We start from the raw sequence: 10,083 nt of genomic DNA, 5'->3' as shown, positions 1-10,083 counted from the left end.
AAATTTGAAACGTAAGTTGCAACTGTCTCTTGTGATGAAATGGCTTTAGTTCTCTTAGGAAAATCAATGTCAGATCTTACTGTCCGTTCATCAGCAATGAAATTTTTTGTCATTGAAGTGTATCTCACAGCGAATTTTGCTGTTGCTGACTCAGGTGTTCATTTAAGGGAAGAATTCCGGCTGTTTTGTATGTTTCCTGGTTGGTTGCATGAGAGGGCACTCCGAGGGCAATTTTGACAGCCATACAGTCTACACTTTGAATCTTTTGTAATAGATATTTAGGTGCACTGAAAAATATTTCTTGTGCATAGGCTATCTTAAATCTTACAAGGGCCACGGAGAGATGAATCAAAGTTTTTGTATCCATTCCCCAGGTTAAGAGGGTTATAATTTTCATAAAATTGATACCTTTCCTTGTCTTTGTTAAGATGTAATAAAAGTTAATGTTCCATGTCAGCTTTGAAGTAAGATAAAAACTTCACCACCTGTTTATAATCAAGGATGTCACCAAGTAATTTAAAAATTGTGACAAGCAATCAGTTAATAGAAAATATCACCAACAGCCCCTTCTATCTTATGAATGATGGTAGTGTTACTAGAATTCCTGACGTCTCTGAACACAGACCAACAGTGATTGACCTGACACTACTATCCCCAGAGCTAGTCCCATCATGTACCTGGGAAACACATAAAGACACATTGGGAAGTGACCATGTGCCTATCATCATTACAATAGCTTTATGATGATAACCAGCCTGATAATAATGTTGACATAATTCCAAAATATAACTATAAAAATGCAAATTGGGATTTATTTCAAAACATCCTTCCCTCTCACGATTTTGAAAAACTTGAGAATGAGTGTAAATGTAATGTATTCAAATTTTACAGAAGCTGTGTTATCAGCAGCTGATATGTCGATCCCAAAAGTAAAGGCTGTGAAGTCAGGTGACCGTTCAGCCAATGTCTGGTGGAATGGTGCATATAAAAAGGCAGTAAATTACAAGAATGTAACATTTAAGAACTACCTCGCGGACAGTGAGCCTAAAAACCACAAAGAAATGAAGAAAGCAAACACTCAAAGTAATATGGCAGTAGCCCAGGCTAAAAAAGACCATTGGTCATCATTTTGTTCACAAGATATTTCAGATCATAAAGACTTCAATAATGTTTGGAAAAAAATGAAAGAAATGAAAAATGGAATAAAGTTACCAAGTTGCCCAATATCAAATGACTCACAAAACAAGTTTCTATCAGATCAGGAAAAGGCAGAAATCTTTGTTAAAATGTTTACAAAAAATAGCAAATACGAAGGCTTATCACCTGCATGTTAAACACACAGAGACAGAGAAGAAAATAGTGCTCTATACAGTGATCCCATTCCACAAAATGACTTGTGGTTTAATTCTCCTATTATATATGTGGAGTTAAAACCGCTATAGCTTCCCTTAGCAATAAAAATTGTTCAGTTGGCATCGATGCACTATCTTATGAGATGCTAAAACATATTCCGAAAAAATGTATTGTTTTCCTACACAAAATATATCAGAAATGTTGGATATCTGGAACTGTACCACAGATATGGAAAACATCAATAGTTGTACCAGTTTTAAAACCTAAACGTAATAAAAATAGCTATAGACCTATTGCTTTGACCTCACATGTCAGTAAATTAATGGAAAAAATAGTCCTGTTCAGAATACTAACTTACTGTGAAAAATACAGTATCATTCCAGTGAACCAGGCTGGTTTTAGAAAAGGAAGATCAACGGTCGAACACCTAGTAAAGATTACAACTCAAATAAAACGTCAGTTTGTCCGCAGAAAAAGTGTCCTTGCAACGTTTTTTGACGTAAAAAAAGCCTACGATCAGGCTTGGCACAAATGTCTGTTATACAAACTGAAATCAGGTCGAATATCTGGTAATCTCTATGGGTATATAAAAAGCTTTTTATCTAATAGAATTATTCAAGCAAGGGTGGGAACACATTATTCTTTGCCACATAAACTTGACATGGGAATTCCACTGGGCTCAGTTGTAGCCCCTATTCTCTTCAATATTCTTATTCAGGATCTCCCAAAGGCATTGTCAAATCGTGTAGTTTTAGTACAGTATGCTGATGATATATGTATGTGGATGGGCGTTAATCTAAAAAAAACAACCCCACAAAGAGCACAGAATTACATATGTCGTTTGTGTCAATCTGATCTTGATAACCTATATGTTTGAAAATGGTCTAGCTTTGTCAACTGAAAAAAACATATATGATGTTGTTTAATTCAGGTGGTAACCCATCTAGCATACATCTGTGTGTGTGTGTGTGTGTGTGTGTGTGTGTGTGTGTAGACAGAAAAGGTTAACTCAGGTAACAGGTCATCTCTCTCTCTCTCTCTCTCTCTCTCTAGTCTCTACATATAAACATATATAGACCAAGAAAAGGTGATCTCAGGTCTCAGGTAATAAGTTTTGATGTCTTTACTTCCAGAAAAAGAAGAATAAATTTAAGCCTCATTTTCCATAAAGGAGTGAAAGAAGCATCAAAAGTCTTGGTTTAAATTTTAACCTTTAAACTGATTTGTGCTCGGATTGGGGTAGTGGTTTTCAAAATCTCATTTCTGCTCATGTTGGTTGTATTGTTCTTCCAAATGGGAGGTTGGTACAGGCAACAAAGTGACAGCTGTTTTGCTCTCTGAAGAGCTCTTTGGGCTTTCTACCCACTCCTGACTGCTGACACACTCACTCAAGCAAAGAGAAACTCCCCACCGCTCAACAGAGAAATCTCTCTCTCTCTAAATGTATATATACATATATATGTATGTACTGAATCTCTTACTTTTTTAAAAAAAAATTAAGCACTACCAAAAACCAAATTAAATAAAAACATGTTGAAATCATACAAATGATTAATTACTTTGAAATATCGAAATATTGTCTCACAATGTCTCAGCTGTATGGAAGTCTGGAGTTGCCAGTCATGTTGCAACAGTCTTTGACCAAGCTCATCCTAAACATGCTCAATGGGAGAAACATCAGGTGAAAGCGATGGCCAGGGCAACAGAAAGATCTTGTGTTGATGCTGTCACAACTTGGTGGTCCCAAAGAACAGATGTGTGCATTTCAGTATTCAGTTTGGCTCTATGGTGGTAACTGAAGTCTGCACATATCATGAGGATGCCTCCTCCCACTCTGTGAACAGCAACCCCAGACTCTCATGCAGCTGAGACATGCCTTGATTCAGGAGTGGGATCAGCTGCCTCAACAGTCACTGCAGAATATGGTATAATTCATGCAAAGATGGTTCAACGCCTGCATCGTTGCAAATGGTAGCCATACACACAACTTAAACAACTTGCCTTGCTTTCTGTCACCTGCAGACTTTTGAATCTGACCCTTGACTGTTGAATGAACTCTCATGCTTACACATCACCATTAATTAACATGTCAACACCGCTCATGGACACTTCTCTAAATGAACTGTGCAGCACAATATTTCCAAGTAAGTAATTAGTTTGATTTCAACCCATGTTTTGTGTTTTTATTGGTTGTGCTTGATTAAAGCAGTATAATATATATATATATATATATATATATATATATATATATATATATATCTGAGACACCTTCGCAAATTTGGCAAGGTGTTGGGCTTCTGATCCAGTGGTCAGGGTTCGATCCCCCATTTTGGCTTGGTGTCATGTCCTTGGGAAAGGCACTTTACTTCTATTTTCCTCACACCACCCAGGTGTGAATGGGCACCTGACTTAGTTGGGGGAGGTTAAAATGGTGGAAGGAGAGGAATGGGCCCTGCTTTCCTATGCTGAGCCCTGGACACAGTGGATGTGAATTAATTGCCCCGATGACCGTAAAAAGCTATGGGACCTTTAAGCTTTTCACTTCAGACATTGGATATATCTGCAGTTTAGGGTAACTGCATTATCAACTGTCCAGCCACTCATTTGCACATTCTTACTTTACTGCAAATGGCAAATGCCTTGATGAATGTTCAAACAACATCTCAGCAACTTTTGGCACAAATTTGATGCTTTTTTTTTTTTTTTTTTTTCCATTTTGTGACGCAAAAAGCTGTTGAGCATGTCAACATGGCTGCCAGAATGTATGGTACAGAAGTGGTAGCTAGAATTTTTATTTTCTGCACAACCTCGACAATAGCAACTACTTAAACATGATAGAAAACTAAAGTAATGTTGCTAATCAACTGAAGCAATTCTGGTTATCCAGGTGATGATTACATAAGGTATGTCAACAGGAAGGGGGCGGGGGTCGTGTTAGAAATGGGTGTAGAAAAACCCAGTATTTTAATTTCAAACCTGTATTTTGGGGTTTTCATTTACTACGAAATCCTCCAGATGACAGCTTCAAGCTGAAATATTGTTTACAATGAGCTTTTATATTGTATTACTGTGTGATACTGATAGTGTTTGTGAGTATTTGGGAGGGAGGGGGTGTATGTGGGTGTTTGTGAGTGTTTAATGTTTATGCACAGTGTTTATGTTTAAAACAAAGTGATAGTGGAGGACACAATGAAACTGCGCTTGACTGTTGTGTCTAACACATTTGCTCATATTCTAGCACAATTTCCACTCATAAAATAAACAAACCTGGATTTTCCTCTTTTTTTTCCCCAAAAATTTTGGTGTGTGTTTTTTTTCTTTTCTAAAAATCTGACTTATCTTCCCCTGACTGGGAGTTATCATCTTGTCAACATTGAACTTATGATGATTATATTCTCCATTCATTTTCCTACAAGAAAACATATATTTTTACATACTTTTGAGAATAATTTCAATATCAAGATTTTATTTTAGAGGCTGGTGATTACTTTGGAAAAATCACAAACCGTCAGCCCTGGTCATACGGAAATCCCTGAGGTAGAATTGATGAAGTGATTCTCAGACCGCCAGAAGGCTGCCTCCAAGAAATGCTGCAGTGGCACTGAGTGCTGGAAACCAGCCGAAGTGGCTATGGCCGCACTTCGTGTGCTCTGGGATTAAGACAGCTGATATCCCTGTGAGAATGAGAGCAGGCTTTAAGAATGACTTGGAAAACCCAGCGGGAAATGGTGCCTGCAGTGATGTCTTTCTTGTAATTCTCATTGAGGGAGATGAGAAGACGTCTCTGAGAACGCCTGTGGCGAGACCTATCCCAATAGTATTTGAGACACTGAACAGGGCAGAGATGCCTATCCTGGTCTTGGGCAAGAATATCAGACAAAGGTCTGACCCTCAGAGAGGGGGAAGGGACCTTGGGGTCTTGGTTCTTAGCCAGGAACTCTGGAAGGAAATGGAGGGTGATGGAACCATCTCTGTGGAAGGCCAGATTTTGTGGCATTCCACTAAGACCATGTATCTCACTTCTACGATGGCCTGTGGCCAGCAACATAAGGAAAGTGGTCTTGAGGGTAAGTCGAAAGGAACAGTACCTAAAGGCTCGAAGGGTTGCTTTCGAATGAAATCCAGCACCAGGAACAAGTCTCACAGGGGTACACTCCTGGGGTTTCCAGCTTCCTTCAGAGAGGCGCCCCTAGCCAACTCTCTGAGCAGGAAATCCACTTCAAAGGCAGGGTCACCTAGCTGTTTGATTGTGGTACAGATGGCAGACCTGTCACACAGAACTAGCAGACAGGTTCAGAACCGAGGAGCAGTGAGCCAGAAAGTTGGCCAGCTGCATGCTCGTAGGGTTAATAGCGGGAACATCCTGAGCCGTACACCACCGCAACCATTTCTTCCAGCAAAAGTCATACAAAGCCTCAGTTCCTGCCCTCCTTGCTTTGGAGACTATGGAGAGGAGGTCAGAGGAGGCGCACCCCTCGGTAAGCGCCGCCAACACAGAGGCTGACCGAGGGGTCGAAGACTTCAATGGTGGTGCTGACAGTTCCAACCACACAGCAGCCGCGCGTGCAGGTGGAGCAGTTGAGGATTGGAATGAAGAATCCCCAAACGAGGCTGCCTCAGCAGATGAGGTTTGGTTTCGAGTTCCCGGGGTGGAAAGTGTGTCAGGGACTGAAGGTCTGGATACCAGGGCTGGGCTGGCCATTTCAGTGCAATGAGAATCCGCTGCGGGCATTCCAATCTGGCTTTCCAGATCACCTTGGACAGAATTAGAAAAGAAGGAAATGCATAGGCAATCAGACTGCTCCAGTCTAGAGACAAAGCATCCACTGCCCACGCTTCTGGGTCGGCGACCGGAGAGACATAAGTGGGAAGTCTCTTGTCGAACTTTGTGGCAAAGAGGTCCGCCATCGCTGAAACCACTGCTCCCACACCCCCTGAAGGGTGTCCTTGTCCAGAGTCCACTCTGTGTGCATGACACTCTTGGACCTGCTGAGTGCATCTGCCAAGATGTTGGCTTTTCCTGCTATGTGTCTTGCTTAAAGTGCAAAGCCCTTACTGTGGCACCAACGGAGGAGAGCCTCGGTCTGCAGGGAGAGGTCTGCCAAATACGCTCCCCCCTCCCCTTCCCCCCCCCCCCTCCCCCTGTTCACATAACATGCGACCGTCGTGTTGTCCGTGAACAAGCGTATGGTCTTGCCAGTGGCCTCCCCCATGAAATGCAGGAGAGCCCTGCAAACTGCCTCCAGTTCCAGAACATCAATGTGGCATAGGCGTTCCTCCGGGGACCAAGTCCCTGCTGCATGGAGTGAGTCCATGTGGGCTCACCAGCCCAGGGAGGAGGCGTCTGTGAAGAGTGCCACCTGAAGAGTAGGTGGGGCTATGGGCACCCTCTGTGTCTGAAAAGGATTAGTTAGCCACTCTGATGTCACCTCGAGGAACCACTCGCCCAGACATATCTGGGTATCCTATGGTTGGGTTCTCTGGGGCCACCACAGCCTCAGTGCCCTCTTAAAATTGTGCTTGAGAACCCTGCCCAGGGGAATGAGAGGTGCCATGGACTCCATCATGCCCAGGAGAGATGAAAGTGTCCGCACTGGTGCTCAGGAGGAACGGCACAAGTGGCTGAGGCCTGCCAGTCGGTCCCAGCGATCTGGCGTTGGAGAGACTATCATGGACCGCGTGTCGAATCTCATCCCTTAGAAGTCAAAGGACTGACTTGGGGACAGATCGCATTTCTCCTGGTTCGTGAGGAAGCCCACTTCTTAGCAAAGGTCTAGAAGTCTGGCCGTATGCCTCTGGCACAGGGCCTGCGACTGGGCCAGAATGAGCCAGTTGTCCAGGTACACACAGAGATGAATGATTCCAACCGGACGATGGACACCAATTCCCACACCACCTTGGCAAACAGGGAAGGGGCAAGGGGCAGACCAAATGGTAGGGCCGAGAACTGGAACACCTTGTCCCTCCACACGAACCTCAGGTACCGACAGGACGCCAGAAGGATGAGGAGATGAAAATAAGCATCTTTCAGATCGACAGAGGTAGCCCAATCGCCCTTTTGAATGGTCTCTCGAATCTGCGCCTGTGTGTCTATCTTGAATTTGATTTTGGGGAGGAATTTGTTGTGGGGGGACAAGTCCAAGACTGGTCTCCACCCTCCCCGAGACCTTTGGAATCACGAGCAATCAGCCGTAAAAACCGGGGCCCAGTCTGAGAGTTGAGATATCGCCGCTATGAGGAGTAGGTGCAATATCTCTGTCTCTATGCTCTCCTGCTCCAACGAGCTGGGCACATGAGGAGGAGGAGTGGATCTTAGAGGGGGCGGTCCTCTCCCAAGGCAACATGTACCTTGACTCTAGCACCGACACAATCCAGTCGTTGAGTCCCAGAGCACGCCACTGATGTGCGTGTCGGGACAAGTTTCCTACTTGGACCAGCCGCCGTGGCGAAGCGGTTAGCGTCGCAGACTGACGGCTGGGAGGACGTAAGTTCGAATCCCAGCGGAGGTGGGTTTTTCGGCCCGTGGCCTGCTCCTACCCAGAGTTGAGTGTGCTGTGGGCTTAAATGGGGAGACTGGGACCACACAGTCAAGTGTCATCCACTTCAAGGATGCGTCTTTGGGTGTGTTGCTCTAATTACCTGACCACCACTGCAAGTGTCTGTATCTCTCGGGCCTGGTTAACGCCAGGATATCATTATGACAGGAAGCGTAGAGTACAGCCTTGTCACACAGTCCCAAACCAAAATGGACCTCCATAGCAACATCGTCATCATCATCGTCATCCTCCTCCTCTTTCATCATCATCAATATAAACAAAATAGTCTCAAAGTCTATGGCCTTTCATGCCCTGCTCTTATGGTGACCTCAGTTTCGATACCCCTCCACTTCCGTGCTTGGGGTGAGTCCTGTCAATGTCGTCAGTGTTGGCAGATTCATGGGGGGCTGTTGTTTGAGGGGCATGGTGGCGGTCTCCACTCTGGGAGGGAGGCTCACTCAGTCTGGCTCCGCGACTCAGCCATCATTGTCGTTAGTAGGGGGCTTAGTAGGTGGTGTCCTAAGTATGTTAAAACAGAACAGGCACCACTGAACACCACCTAAGTGACTCAGCAGCAGTGCAGGGTCTCCTCTGGTGTGTGGCCTCCTGGCGACCTAACATCGATGGTTCCCTGTGGACTGCCGATGCTGGAACTGCGACGGACGAACCCGGGTGTGGCCGTGTATGGGGGAATCTAAATGAGCGGCGTGGGAGTAATCTCACTGAAATGGTGCAGTTGATGGGGCAGCAAAAAAAAAAAAAAAAAAAAAAAAAAAAAAAAAAAAAAATGTTTCCTACTTGGAGGGGCTGGATGACTGGCGGTGCTGAATTGGGGCCCAGTCATTGGGGGTGCTGCCTTCTGGCTTTGGGCATGGCCGGTTGGCTTGGACGGACATGAGGTGGTTTATTCCTTGAGGAGGCAGCGGCGGGCCAATCTGTCCCACTCTGCTAACATTTTAAAGGATAGATAAGCTGAAGTGGGGAAGGTGCTGTGCTGTGAGACCAACATCCTGTCCTGCGTGGAGGGCTCCGCTTCACTGTAGGCAGGGTGGTCCTGTGTGTACAAGGACCACAACCCGGCTTTGGAGGAATCTTTAAGGAACTTGCCCAGGAAATAGGCGTCCGGGGCAGAGAGGAACTCCCTGCCTGTAGGAGGTATGGAAGCAGCACCCCTGACAGTGCAGGCATTTCTGGCACTCTGAGTTGTCTGGTGGTTCTGGAGTTAGAGTCATATTGCCTAAGGAGGGCCAAGGGTGACAATGTAGCCTGAGGGACCAATTCAGCATGCGTGACCCGATTGGGGAGGGTCAGTTCGAGCTCGGCTAAGTCCGAGTTTGGTTCAGGTTGGCCCCTAGGAGGCTCAATCTGCCCCCACCTGGGATGGGGGCGAAGAGTGCTCATCTGCTTGTTCATCCTCCTCTGTAGACAGAGGCTCCCACTCTTGCTCCCAGTCCATCCCCTGCTGGGTGTCCCCAGTGGATGTACCCGCTGCGACGTCCTGTGAGCTGTGGTCAGCCCAGCGGGATGAGCTGGGACGATCCTGAGCGGGGACCATGGCCACAGATGTTATTTCCTTGACGCCTGAAGCGGGTGGGGAGAGTGTGGACCATAGGTCCAACCATGCTTGGGATGGTGGTGGGTGCCACACCTTCTCAGTGAGGGCATCTCTGGATACAAGAGGGACCCATGAGTGGTGTGAGGGGACAAACACCCATTTATCTCCCTGTAGGACCGAGGGCTGGGTAGGTTAGAATTGCAGGCTCCCCCGGGCCAAGCGGGACGACTTGACAGTCCTGACAAGGAGGCTGTTGTGACCGTTGAGGTCACCTGTGGGTTGACAGAGGCCTAATTTGTGGACTGAGTGGCAATATTGGTTGAGGAGCTCGACCTGACTGACAAGAAGTCGATCCCACTTGTCGAGGCCGTGTGTGTCACCCTGTGAGATGTGCTGGGTTGGATCCGGGGGGAGAGGATGAAGGGCTGGCCCCTGGGTTGCTGGGCCAGCATGCACCATAGGTGCGCCCCAGTATGGGTAGAATGGGGAAAACCACCCGTGGGTGCCAGCCATCCTGTGACCCGAGCCCCAAGGGTCACTGGCGCCTTGACCTCCATGAAGGGAAAAACCTGGCCAAGTCGGAGGGAGGTCAGGTCCGACTTGGGTGTCAGTCCTGCCAAAAGACCAGCGGGCTGACTG

Source organism: Babylonia areolata, chromosome 10 (genome assembly GCF_041734735.1).
Source record: "Babylonia areolata isolate BAREFJ2019XMU chromosome 10, ASM4173473v1, whole genome shotgun sequence".
Taxonomy (NCBI): Eukaryota; Metazoa; Mollusca; class Gastropoda; order Neogastropoda; family Buccinidae; genus Babylonia; species Babylonia areolata.
This window is presented reverse-complemented; position numbering follows the sequence as displayed.